General features: G+C 35.8%; 1 long non-coding RNA gene across 2 annotated transcripts in view; it reads right to left on the reverse strand.

Annotated features, from left to right (window-relative positions):
- Positions 1 to 14,926, reverse strand: part of LOC128110719 (uncharacterized) — a 107,771-nt gene that overhangs the window by 41,156 nt on the left and 51,689 nt on the right. The window contains exon 1 of one of the 2 annotated variants that reach the window (XR_008218294.1): positions 11,856 to 11,957. The exons of the other annotated variant lie outside the window; for it this stretch is intronic. This is a non-coding gene — a long non-coding RNA (uncharacterized LOC128110719). Of the gene's footprint in view, positions 1 to 11,855; positions 11,958 to 14,926 lie in introns of those variants that run through there. 2 annotated transcript variants of the gene reach the window in all.

The raw sequence follows: 14,926 nt of genomic DNA on the forward strand, positions 1-14,926 counted from the left end.
GTAGGAATTGTATGAGTTTGGGTTCTTCTAACTAGGTTTGAGATTTTGCTTAAAAAATTATAAAGAAAAGGAGGAATTATGAGGTTGAATTATGTTTGCAGAAATTATATTTACCCTATTGATATTAATGCATCCTGGTTTTGTGGAGTTAAGGAAATATTTGTTTGTGAATACATTGAAGTTTTTCCTATGTTCTGTTAGCAAGAAAATTCAAATTATTGAGTTAAAGTTGTAAGACGGAGAAAATTGTTAACTATATATAGCACCATATGTGCTAATTCAAATGGTTCTGTTAAGAGTTTGCTTTGAGTTGTAAGACTGAGAGAATTGTGGCTATGTATAGCAATATTTATGTTAACCTGTTAATGGTAATGATGAAGCTAAGGGATTCTTTAAGTTTGTAGTCGCCTTAAGAGTTTTTGGTTTAGAAAGGACTTGAGGCAACTAAGACTGCTGTAGTCACCTTGGACCTAATTCAAAAGAGAAATGCCATCTTTATCATCCTCTACTCCCATATTGGGAGGTGTAACAGCTATGGAGATTGCTGTAAGCCATTAATAGTTATTTTTTATATATTAAGAAAGGGGGACCTGTGGGAGCCCGTTCTCGGGTTCCTTGTGGCTTTACCCAGCAGGTCCGCATAGAGGATGATTAGGACCATGGGCCTGAGTGCAGGTGTCTGAGATGGTCTGCACTTGCTGTGCTGGGGGAGGAGGTCTTTTGCTCCACCCCTTGGCGTCTCTATAAAAACCCTGGGGCAGAGACAGTCGGGGCCCATTGGAATAGGTTCCAGGCCCTCTCGAGGCTATCCTTTATTTTCTAACTGTTTATCTCCACAATATTCTCCGCAATAAATCCTTCTGTCTAATAAAAAAAAAAAATCCCAAAGACAACACAATCCAGATTCTCTGTGTGATATCCATCTTTACGTGGCTTATTTTTCATATTAGTTTTACTATCTCTTTAAAGACTTTATTTTTTAAACTATGTATTTGTTTCTATAACTGTGTATATCACCTTTTTTGTCTCTTTCAAGTCTATGTATCTTTTACACACATTGTAAACTATTATATCTGAATCTGTCTTATTGTGAATCTATTGCTTTAAACTGCAGCAGCTGTGGCTGCTGGCTCTGCCCACCTCAGCTTCCCAACATGGCTATGTTTTCCACCAGCTCTGGGAGCTATCATGGGTCTATGCTTTTATCCAAGCAGCGTGTAGCCCAGAAACCTCTTTTTTTGTTTTGTACTAGCAAAGGCTAAATCCACCACACAGCTTAATATGCCACTTGCAGAGGCCTCATTCCCACCATACAGCAGGTCGAGTGTGCACGCTAGGAACCCACCAGTAGCTCAAACCAGCAGCTGCCGCTCATTTGAGAAAGACAATTAGGAACTGATTTTAGCTCCGTTTTAGAATCTTTTTTCTCAGTTTTTAGGTGGAAACTCTTGCCACCATGTTGGACACCATTTGTAGCTAGAGTTTTCCTGCCTGGCCCACAGTCAGGACAAATCTCTCTCACCTGCCAGTCCCACAGTCGCTCAGACCCAACCAAGTAAACACAGAGACTTATATTGGTTACAAACTGTATGGCCAAGGCAGGCTTCTTGCTAACTGTTCTTACAGCTTAAATTAATCCATTTCAATTAATTTATATCTTGCCACATGGCTCATGGCTTACCGGCATCTTCACATGCTGTTTGTCATTGTTGCGGCTGGCAGTGTCTCTCACTCAGTCTTCCACTTCCCAGCTTTATTCTCCTCCTTGTCCCGCCTATACTTCCTGCCTGGCCACTGGCCAATCAGTAATTTATTTATTGACCAATCAGCAACACACGTGACATACAGACCATCCCACAGCACTCTTTCCCCTGCTTTCTTAACTTAAATGCCAATAGAATCCTGTAAGCCTAGCAAGCTGTTGGTTCCTAATATAACTGGGAATTTGGCAGCCACAAACAGAAGTATATGGAAAATTAGAAGCCAATCTAAATATTTCCTAATTAAAAATTGTCAGTTTTTTGAGATACTGTCCTGGTTATTTTTTGTCAACTTGATACAAAACTAGACATAGCTGGAAAGATGAAATCAGAGCTGAGGAATTTCCTCCATCAGATTGGCCTGTTGACATACTTCTGGAGCATTTTCTTGATAGCTAATTGATGTAAGAAGTTCAAGCACTCTTTGGGCAAAGCACTCTTTTGGACCATCTATGTACAGATGGTCTTGGGATGTATATGACAGCAGGCTGAGCAGTGCATCAGAAGTAAGCTGGTAGGCAGTGTTCCTATGTAGTCCTTGCCTCAGTTCCTGCCTCCAGGTTTCTGCTGTGAGTTCCTGTCCTGACAAAGTAGGTCCCTCCCTACTCAAGTTGCTTTTGGCCAGTGTTTTAGCACAGAAACAGCAACCAAACTGTGACTGTGACAGATAGCATAATTACATTTATTTTTATTTAACTGAAAAAAATAAAGTATTATATCCTCTCTTATGTAGAAAGGGAAATTAAAATCTTTTACAAATGTCTCACAAAACTTAATAATATGAGGAAAGAGCTACTTGGTATTGGTCTGGCTATGTGATACCTGTCTTTTGTAGTAACATAGAATACATACACAACAATTTTACATGCAAATGGAATTCATAATGTTATCTTATAAACTTAGAATTGTTCTTGTTAGAAACAATATCAAAAAACAATATATTTGAGCTATTGATACTTTAATACTTAAATATATTTTTAAAGTTATAATCTTTACTCAAAATATTAAATTCTTATTTTAAGGGAAATCAATTGATCATTAATTTTATTTTGTGCTTTATCTGAACATTTTATTTGACTGCAATGAATTTTTGAGTTGTTTCGTGATATTTGACTATGATTACATACATACATGAGAAGTTTGTCATAGCTTTTCCTCATACCTTAAATCTCTCCCTCAGATAAAATATGTGCAGATATTAGCATGATTTGGCTTTCTGGTCTTTCATAACACCATATACATGGTGTCAATCTCTTAAACTCAGCAAAGAGTTTATCTATAAAAACAATGTTCTGGAATTGCAGAGGTTCAACTGGAGAAAAAGAAGGTCTAAGGATCCTGAAGACCTCTATTTTTACTACCATAGAATTACTGAACTGCTGCTTGGCTGTCTTTGTGTGCAACTTTTGTTGGCAACAGATGCAGTATTTATAGTAAAGTCTATCACCGTTTATTAATGTTATACATTAGAGATATTTGCTGCTCTAAAAATGATATGCTAAAATATGCTAAGGCATTTTAAAGTATAACAAGAGAAATGAACTGACAATTTATTAATCACATTTCTTGTTTCATAATTGTGGATGATAAACCTTGAATAAAACAATGTAAATATATCAATTCATTTAGCATAATTGTGGAAACCATTTTTAATGACATCTCCAGAGTAACTATTCCACTAAATTTTTACCTAAATTCCAAGTTTTTCACATTTTTCTTTTCATTGGAAATTAATTAAAGTAGTGTTTACTAATAAGTCATAGAGTTAGAAGAAAGCAAGCACAGCAATACCGTGAATATTCATATGCCCACAATCACAATATACATTGGATATTAAAGTAAAGTATGGTTGGAAAAGTTTTATAAGAGGAAGGCCAATGTCTTGAAGACAAACAGATCAAATGATATCACAGAGTTCTCACATAATAAAATAGTGCATTATGAAATATGCACTAATGCCTCTGCCTGTCTAAATAAGCAACTGCACTTTATGTTTACATGTTATGTTTTAATAGTTGTATAATATACCAGTTTTCAGAAATTTTAACTAGACTTATCTTTTCAACCCAGACATAAAAGCATACAAAGTTGAACATAACTATGGGTACTATATGATGTTCTGTAATGTGTGTACATTAGACCATAGTAAATGTATTTCTCTTCAAATACATTATTATTATGCCCCTTTAGGATGAACACATTGGAAATCTTTCTTCAAGCCTTTCAAATACACAGTGCACTACCATTAGCTTTTCCTCCCTGCTGCACAGTGACACGAGGAACTTCTTCCTGCATTCTAATATCTTAGTATCTGTTGTTGGATGTTTTTACTGTTTTACTCTCTTTCTTTTGGGGAGCCTGCCACACAGCTCCCAAATAAATACACACAGGGACATTATTACCATACATGTCTGGCCTTAGCTTGGCTTGGTTCTGGTCGGCGTTTCTTAAATTGTTCCGTATATATCTTTCACCTCTGAATTTCTATGAGAACAAAAGTTTTTTAAAATTTTTCCTAACAAAGTACAGTACTTTTTTCTGTGTCTAGTTGTTTCATTTAATATGATAATCTACAGGTTCAAAACTTTTGCTGACAGAATGCCAACCCTTTTATAAGTAAATACTGTCTACTATACACCACAATATTCTTTTCCATTAAAGGGGTGATGGACACTTAGGTAGTTTAAGATTATTGGCATTCATTTATTACTATGACTAGTGACACAATGAACTTGAAGAGTGCTGATGTCTCTGACATACTGGTTTCATTCCTTTCATTATATATCCAGGAATAAGATTGCTGGCTGGATCAGGTGATATCTTTATTTTTAATATTTTAAGGAACTTTCATAGTGTTTTTCCTATTTTTTTTCACTCCCACTGATGGTATATAGACATCCTTTCCCCCACTTCCTCATCAGAACTCATTATCTATTGCTATTTGGTGAAAACTTCCTTTCTGGAAATGAGAAGATATCTCATATGGTTTTTGTTTGCATCGCCGTTATTACCTTTGATGTTGAACATTTTCTTACATACTTATCAGCCTTGTATTTATCTTCCTTTCAGAAGTGACTATTTCTATTGCCTATTTTAATCCCACAATTTGTTTTTATATTAATAAGTTTTCTTTGTTTTATGGGTGTGTAGTATATGTATGTGCATTTGTCCTTTGGCATGTATGGGTGTAGATGAAAATGTATTTGTGAATGGTGGTAAGCATGCATATATGTGCCTGTTCCTGTGGAGGCCAGAGTTTTAAATAAGACATCTTCCTCCACGAAGTCCCAAAGATCCTCTTATCTCTCTAGAGTTACAGCAGTATGCTTCCATGGCTAGGATTTTTACTGGTGATCTGAACTGAGGTCCACATATTTGCATAACAAGCATTTTATCAACTGAACTATCACAAGTATCAATTCCTTATATGCACTATATATTAGCACCTTGTCAAAAGTACCATTCATAGGTATTTTCTCCCATTATTTTTTAACTATATTGATCATTTACTTTCCTTTACAGAAAAGGATAGTTTGATATAATCTTATTTTTTTATTTTATAATTAATTTAATTTTACATATCACCCACTGATTCCCCTGTCCTCCCTCCTCCCACCCCCCAGCCTTCCTCCCCACTCCTCCCCCCATTCCCACCTCCTCTAAGGCAAGGTCTCCCCCGGGGATTCAGCTAGGCCTGGTAGATTCAGTTGGGGCAGGTCTAGTCCCCTCCTCCCTACACCAAGTCTGAGCAAAATGTCTCAGCATAGACCCTAGGTTCCAGAAAGCCAGCTCATGTACTAAGGTCCCAGTCCCATTGCCTGGGGCCCTCCTAAATAGTTCAAGCTAATCAACTATCTCACTTATCCAGAGGGCCTGATCCAATTCCACAGGGATCCTTTGTTTTTTAGCTTTTTGTATATGTGGTTTTGTTTGTTTGTTTGTTTTATCTTATATTAAAAACAAAACCAGATAGGTGGTGGTGGCTCATGCCTTTAATCCCAGAACTGAGGAGGCAGAGGCTGGCAGATTTCTCTGAGTTTGTGGTCAGCCTGGTCTACAGAGTAATTTCCCAGATAGCCAGAGCTGTTTCACAGAGAAACTGTGTCTCAAAAAAAACAAACAAACAAACAAAACAACAACAAAAAAAGAAAAGAAAAAAATAAGAAAGAAAGGCAGAAAAAAAAAGAAACCAATACAAACAAAAATATCTTATAGCAGCTTCAGTGGAAGCTGCAGAATCAGTGTGTGAAACAGATTTAACTACCAATTAGGCCCAGGACTCAGCAGGAAGTTGTAGATTCACACTGGCTTCAGGAGAAGCTGTGGAACTAGGAGGTAAAGCAGCTCTGAATCAAGATAAACCCTATTAGTGTTGGGAGAATTCACAACTACCTGAAGCTTCAGTGGAAGCTGAGGCTTCAGGGTGGTCATTGGATTTGAGGTCAGATTAGGCCCACAGGGTCCAGGTGTGTGGGAAGCTTCCTATCACCCTACAGCTCCAGTAGTTGCTACAGAACCAGAAGGCACACCAGTTCTGAACCTTGGTAAGGCCTACTAGTGTTTAGGAAGCACTGCATCTTGCAGTAGCTTTATGGAAAGTTGTAGACCCAAGGTGGGAACAGATTTAACTAGTTGTAAGGTCCATGAGTGTTTGGGAAATCTCACATCTCCAAGCAGTAGCCAAGGAATCAGATCAGATGTGACTCTAGGTAAGGACAAGGGTGTGTTGAGAATTCTTCAACTCACTGAGAAAGTTATAGACTCAGGTTTATAAAGCACTAGGGACACAAGACAGAACCTGATGGTAAGATAGAAATTGGAGGGTTTCAGACCATAAATGCCAGATCCACCGAGAAAAGGACACCTCAACCCTACTAGGATTTAGTCCTCTACTCTCCATTGCAAATGCCACCACTGGAAAATAAAAGGCTAGAATTTTAAAATAAAAAAAATAATACAAAAGAAAATCTCAACCAATTACTTCCTGATGTCCAACTCCCAGTACAGAACTAGAAACACTAGAACTCAAGACAACATGTTACCCCCATGAATCATTAACCCCATAACAATGACATCTAATAAAGATGACACGGAAAAACTACCAGACAACAAAATTCAAAAGAATGGTTATAAGTGTGTGCAAGTAATTAAATGAATGAATGAATATATTCTGAGAGATCAAAAACAAAGAGACGATGGAAATACAAGATATGAAAATATAGATACTGCTGAAGCAAACCTAGACTCAAATGATGTTGAAAATGAAAACCTCAATAATCCAAATAAAAAAACCTCAGTGGAAGTCCTCACCAAGAGAATGCATCATATATACAACAGAGATCACACATGGAAAACAAGGTAAAGGACTATATCAGTGGGGTGAATGGTAAATAGCAAAATCATATGGACAGAAAAATGTAAGATCAATAACATTAAAAGAATAGGAACAGGTATTACAAACAAATGGAATCAAGAAACAAGGAAAATTAGTAAGTCTAATATCCATCAAAATAGACTTCAAACCAAAACTAGTTAAAAGGGATAAATATGGTGATACTATGAAGACAGTCATTAAAGGAACAATCTATAAAGAAATTTAATAATTCTAAACATATATGTACCAAATGCAGGAACACCAAGTTCAGAGATACACAAGGACATTCTCTTTAAATGTATATTACACTGGACTGGAAATATCTTATTTAAAAAGGGTAAGTTTCCAGATGAAATAAAAAATTAAATCAAAACAATATAAATAAATTAAAAGGACCTATAACATCCAATGAAATAGAAGCAGAAAATTAAAAAAAAACTCTTCCAAATTAAAAAATGAAATGTAAAATAAAATACAGGCCCAAATGGATTTAATACAGAATTCTACCAAACTTTCAAAGAAGAATTAACACCTATTTTCTTCAAAATAGTTGGCAAAATAGAAAAGGAATTATCTCTTCTAAACTATTTTTATGAAGCCATGATTACCCTGATACCAAGACTACACAAAGAATTAACATTAACAACCACAAAAATAATAATAACAAAGAAACAAAGTTTTTCAATAAAATATTTGCAAACCAAGATCAAGATCACATCAAAAAGATAATTCACCATGATCACGCTTCATCTCAGATGTGGAGAGATGGTTTAGTATATGTAAATCAACAATTATCACCCATCACCTAAATAAAGGACAGAAACTACATGATCATCACATTAAGTACAGAAAAAACCATTGACAAAACCCAACATTGCTTCATAATACAAGTCCTAGAAAAGCTAGAGACACTGGGAACATATCACAACATAATAAACGCAGTATATAGCAAGATGACAATCAACTTGCTAAACTGAGAAAAAATTCTACTCAGGAACAAGACAAGAATATCCACTTTTTCCACTCCTGCTCAATACAGGGAATGAAGTCTTAGCCAGAGTAATAATAAAAGAAAAGGAAATAAGGTGCAAAGAAAGAGAAATGGAAGACATCAGAGTACTCTTGTTTTGGATTATGTAATCCTGTCAACGAAAAAGAGATCACAAAAGTTCTCATAAAGCTAATACACACATTCATCAAAGTAGTAGAATACAACACACACACACACACACACACACACACACACACACACACACACACACAGACTTGTTTTCCCATAAACCAATGATAATTAGACATACTGAAAATGAAATCAGGGAAATAATCCCATTCACAAATAACTTTAAAATATTTTGAAATAAATATAACCAAGGTCTGAAAAATTTGTGCAAATGAACTTTAAGATACCAAAGAAAGAAACTGAAAAAGATACCAAAAGATGAGAAGACTTTCCATGCTGATAAATTGGTAGTATGACTATTGTAAAAGTGGCCATACTATCAAAAGCAATCTATAGATTCAATGCAATTCCCAAAGAAATTCCAACACAATTCTTGCCAGAAATTGCAAAAAAAAAATCTCAAAATTCATATGAATTCACAAACATCTCTAGATAACCAAAATACCCCTGAGCAATAAAAGCATTGCCAGAGGGAGGAACCACCATTCATGATTTCAAGATATACTGCAGAACCACAGGAGTAAAAACAGCATGGTACATGCACAAAAACAGACACACTGATCAACAGAATAGAACTGGGTCCCAGATATAATTTCACTCACCTACAGATACCTAATTTTTGACAAAGATGCCAGATGCATACACTGGAGAAATGACAACATCTTTAGCAAATGTCATTGTAAAAACTGGATGTCTACATGTAGAAGAATTAAATAATTTTCCTCACCATGCACACAAATCAATTTCAAGTGCATCAAGGATCTGAGTGTTAGACCCAAATCTCTGAAACTTTTAAAAGAAAGATTAGGGAAAAATAGTTCAGGATAGATGCTTAGCTAAAGACTTTCTTACTAGGACTCTAGTGACCTAGGAAATGAGATTAATGAACAGTAAATAGATGTAATAAAATCAGAAAGCTTCTATACTGCAAATGAAATTATTGATCAACCCAGAAACATCCTATATATAGGAACAAATGTTTGTCAGTTGTACAAATGACAGAGGACTAGGGTCCAGAATGTACAAAATATATCAGGAACTAAACATAAAATAAACAAAGAATTATATAAATAAATGAATAAATAAATAAATAAACCCTGAGAACACTAACAATCCAATTAAAAAGAGGGCTATGCAACCAAACAGAGCATTCTCAAAAGTAATAACAAATGGTTAAGGAATATAGTCAAATTTTTTACCACATTTAGCTGATAGAGGAATGAGAATTAAAACTATTTTGAGATTTCATTTTATCTCATTCAGAAGGGCTAAGACTGAAAAAACAAAGACAATAAATGAGAGTAAGAATATAGGGATGGGGGGCACTCCTATACTGTTGGTTAGGGTACAAATTGGTGCAGCAACTGTAGATATCAGTGTGGTAGTTAGTATAAATGTATAGTTTTCTCCTGCCCACCATTTCCTGAATAACCAGAGGCTTATAAATGTTAGGCCATTAGCTCGGGCTTGTTATCAATTAGCTCTTAAATTAACTCATATTTCTTATCTATGCTTTGCCACATAGTTCATGGCTTGTTACCTCATTTCCCCATGCCTTGTTTCTTCAGCAGCTGGCTAGCTTCTGCCCTGACTCTGCCCTTCTTCACCTCTGTCTTCAGTTTGATTATACTTCCTAACCTTATTCTGTCTGACTATTGGCCAAAACAGCTTTTTTTTTATCAGCCAGTGAGAGGAACACATATTCATCACTTACAGAAATACCATCCTACAACATGGTAGTTCCTCGGGAAATAGTTCTCCCAGATGAACCAATCATACCACTTCTGGGCATGTACCCAAAAGTATTCACAACAGCTAGAAAATGGAAATAGCATAGATGTTCATCAACTGATGAATGGGCAATGAAAACATGGTAGCTATATACAATGGAATCCTAATCAGCTACAAAGGAAAATGAAGTCATGAAATTTACAGGCAAATAGAAGGAGTTGGAAAACATATCAAATGAGGAAACCCTTATCCAGAAACACAGATATTGCATATTCTCAATTATAAATGAAACTTAGTGTTGAATCTTTAGATTTTTGTGTTTAAGTGCCTATAGAATCCAAAAAAAAAAAAACAAAAACTAGACACCATTAGTGGAGAGCAAAAAGAAAGATATTAATGTACGGGAAATAGTGGGACATGGATAGGTAAGAAGTAGGAGAATGATGGGGAGAGAGCTCTAAGTGGGAGAGAGAAGTGAAAGTAGGGCAAAGCAGAGGTTTGAAGAGGGATAAGTAACACTGAAGATGTTTGAAAATGTCACATGAAAAGCTATTATTTTATAAAATGTATACATATAAAAATGTATCCATATATGACAGTTTAACTGGGCTTCCCCTACATGGGGAACTACATTCATCTCAATACACAATAGACTGGTTTAAAAAAAAAAGCCCAGTGCAGTAGTTTACTGGAGACTCCCAAAATAGTATATCTGACTGCCATTTCTCATGATTGCCCACCAGAACTTGATGGTATGACCCTATTGCTAAAGACAACACAAACATTAGTCACAGGACTTGGAGTTGTTACTCACCAGGACACTTTCTCCCTGCTGGCTAACATTTATAGTACTAGAAGGTGCTGTGTAAGCTATTTGGGAGGTGAAGAGTCATCAACAGTTTTCTTCAACTGTGAATTCTGTGAACTACAATCCTGATCATTGTGGTAAGATATGTTCATCAGCTCATCAGTACAATAGTGGCTGGCACAAATGTTCTGTAGGAAAAAAACTGCTTTCTGGAGGTATTTAAGCCTCACACTGGTAGTCTAGCCAAGAACCCATATGTGGTAAGCTTATAGAAACCTACTCCTATTATTTTGCAAAATAGACATTGTGTCAAACTTCTTTCTAAATTTGAATTTATTTCAGGAACTCACAACTGATAAAAGTATAAAGAATAAACATCTTCTAGCAGTGAGATCAGGACCAGTACCTGGCACGTGGCTGGCTTTTGGGAACCTGTTCCCCAAGCTGGATTACCTTGCCCTGCTTTGATGCAGTGGGAGAAGCTAAATCATACATTAATTTGATGTGTCATGCTTTGTTCAAACCCATGGAAGGCTTGCCCCTTTCTGAGTGGAGATGGAGGAGTGGATGGGAAATGGGGTAGATGAGAGTTGGGGGGGAGGAACAGGACGAGAGGAGAGAGGGGAAACTGGTTGGTATGTAAAATCAATGAAAAATGTTAATTAAATAAAATTAATTAATTATTTTATAAAATGATATTTTTTAATTTTTTTTCAAAAAAAGATAGAAATGAAAAAAAAGAATAAGCAACTATGAAGTGTTCAGCCACAAGTAAGACATCAATATCAATTCCTCTCCCCATGTCTCAGGAACCAACATGGAAGAAGGGGCCCAAAGATGGCAAAATCTAAAATCTGGTGAGGATTGAAGCAAAACTGTCTTCTGACATTGCAAGACCACTGCATTCTTGAACTCACAGCAGGTGTGGTTGACTTCCCAAGACCTATACAACACCAAGCCAGGAGTAAATATTCTACAATAGAGACATACATCCCCCCTTACTCTTTATTGAAGGCCTGTGGATGTTGTTGGCTTCTGGAGGATGGGTAGTCAAGATGTGGCTCCTCCTAGGTTTTCCAGGCTTCAACAGTTGGCCCCACACCTAGAAGGAGGGTATGGGCATCACAATTGGAGTCCATAGTTTCTTAAATTAAAACTTTTAAGATGCTATGAAGTTGGAGCAGTAAGGATCTGCGAGGAGTTATGGGAAGGGGTTGAAGATTAATATGATCAAAATACACTGTAAGAAATTCTCAATAAATTAACAAAACTGTTTTTAAAAGAGATAGTAAATTCCAAATCATTAGTTGAAGATGGTAGAAGATAAGAACATGGCTCCTGTAGGAATCTGGAGCCTTGGAAAGATGCTTTCTGAAATGTGTGCATAAGGTAGAACCTGTGTATCCAACCTTATGTACTGTAAAGGGCAGTCAGAAGAAAGAGGGAAATACCTATATGCTATTTTTTGTTGTTGATTTCAAATAAATATAAAAGCAAAAGCTTTGTTACAGAGAAAAACAAACAAACAAACAAAAAAAAAAAAAGCTGTCCTTTCCAATGTTCTGAAGCATTTCCCCTGTTTTATTCTATTAACTTGACAGGTTCAAATCTTAAATTCTTAACCTGTTAGTTGGTTTTGCAACTAGAAAGAGGCAGCTCTCTTGTTTCATTCTCTTGCATGTGGACATCCCATCATCATGTCATTGTCTAATTTAACAACTGACCCCCAACTACACACCAGGAAACTACTACAAGTGGAACAAGGATCTCAATATGAAAAGCAAAACCGGGAAAATTCAGACACAAATATAGGAAAATAATTCTACATTTTCAGAATAGTGATTTTAAAAAACTCAACAGAATTGAAGATTTAAGTTTTACACCAATGTTTTTTAAGTGTCTAGGAAATGTTACGTATTTTATTTTATTCTTATCCTAAATTCTATTCTCCTTTTATATATTTTATAAATTATTTGAGAATTTTATTCATACGTACAATATTGACTATACTGGCTCCTCATTCTTCATGCTATGTAAAAGATAAAAATGTCATTGTCTTTACATTTTTTCTATACCATCTTCTGTGATATTCCCTGAGCCTTGGGTATAGGGGTTGTGTCTTAGATGCATCAGTTGGTGATAAGCACCCCCTAGTTGTCCTCTACATTTTGACCAGTTGTGTATTTATGTGAGGGTCTCCATCGGATGAAAAAAAAAAAAGATCCTTTCATAAGGAGTGAGAGCTAAATTTATCTGCCAATAGAATGATAAGTGTTTCTGTGCAGTTGAGAATACTGGTTTAGAAAAGTGAAAGTAGCAGGTTCTTCTCTAGGGTCTTTGACCTTACCAGGCTCTGGGTTGACAGTATGAAAATTAACTACTGCCTGTTGAGTGGGTGAGGCTTAAACCCAATTAGGCAATTGTCATTTCCTCCAAAAATGTTATCCAACTGTTGCACTCTTGGGATCTCCTACCATGCTTGTTGGTGATAGAAGAAAGTTTCTTTACACCTAAAAGCAAGTAATGGCTTCTAAAAGAGGGAGAATGAGTCTTCTCTAGGGAAAGCATCCTTTATGTTATTCAATCACAAGTTGTCAGCTCTAAATTATACAGACACATATACATACACATATGTATGTAAATTATGCATATAAATTATACATGCATACACATATACATATGCATACATATACAATACTAAATGGATTCAGCAGATTGTAGTGTGTGTGTGTGTGTGTGTGTGTGTGTGTGTGTGTGTGTGTGTGTGTTACAAAACTAATTAAAGAAGAAGAGGTCATGAATTTGAGAGCGAATGATGAGATGCTGTGGAATGTCTTTCTGTACACTATGAATATGTGTTGCTCTGATTAGTTGATAAATAAAGCTGCATTGGCCTATAACAGGGCAGGATGAAGTGAGGTGGGAATATCCCAGGGAGATAGTGAGAGGAGAAAGGAAAGTGGGTGGAGATACTGCAAGCCACAGCCAGGAGAAGCAAGATGTGAAAGTACTGGTAAGCCATGAAGCCATGTGGCAATGTATAGATTAATAGAAATGGGTTGAGTTAGGTTGTAAGAGCTAGCTAAGAGAAGCCTGAGTCAATAGGCTGTAGAATTGGTAATTAATATAAGCCTCTATATAGTTATTTTATAAGCAGCTGCAGAACCTCGGGCTGGGCCTGACTGGAGAAACTTAAGGCTACAAGGAGACGTGTAAGGAACTGAAGTGGAGGGAAGACAGGGTGGAAATGATGTAAACACAACTACACACATATGGAATACTCAAAATAAAATATGATGCCCATAGAACCTTTTAATACATGGATACTACCATTTTATAATAATTATCATAATGACAAGTAAATATAAAACAAATTACCTGCTAAATGAGAGGAAAATAATGTAGCACAGTATTGACAAAAATGCATAAAAGAATCTTCTTAATGCAAAAGCAAAGATAAAAATATATGAATATGAATTTCTTAGGGAAAAAAAACACGTATGAGAACAAACCACTTGACAATACAGAAAATGTATTATCAGTATTAAGGAGTACCTTCAATGAAGTCTACGATGCAATGCTCCACACACATCTACTTTCTAAAATTATCAGGAACTCTAGAAGTGACAGACACTAACAGTGCTTTGATGGAGACTTGTATACTGCTGATAACAGCATAGAAGGGCAAAATACATTAAAAGTAATTTTATATCATTCTATTTCAACATGTGCACACGATATGACACATAAATTTCACTCAAAAAATACAATTCAGAAGACACTTTGCAAGAAGTGCAACATAGAATGAATGTAGAAATATCTACAACCAGACTGAAAAATAAAACATTATATATAGCAATTTAGCATCAAGTGAAAGAAGAGTAGAAAAAATAAATGGCTAAATGAAATGAAATGCAGTGTGAAAATACTTGAGCAATATCATCAGATTTATATACATATCTAGACAGAGAATAGATGGTTGGATAAATAGACAGGCAGACAGACATTCTACATATTTCTATCAAAGAAGAAATTAGGATAAGGTATAGAAAGATCCTACAAGATAACTAACC

Source organism: Peromyscus californicus, unplaced genomic scaffold (genome assembly GCF_007827085.1).
Source record: "Peromyscus californicus insignis strain IS unplaced genomic scaffold, ASM782708v3 Scaffold_15__1_contigs__length_86483966, whole genome shotgun sequence".
In the NCBI taxonomy this organism is placed as follows: Eukaryota; Metazoa; Chordata; class Mammalia; order Rodentia; family Cricetidae; genus Peromyscus; species Peromyscus californicus.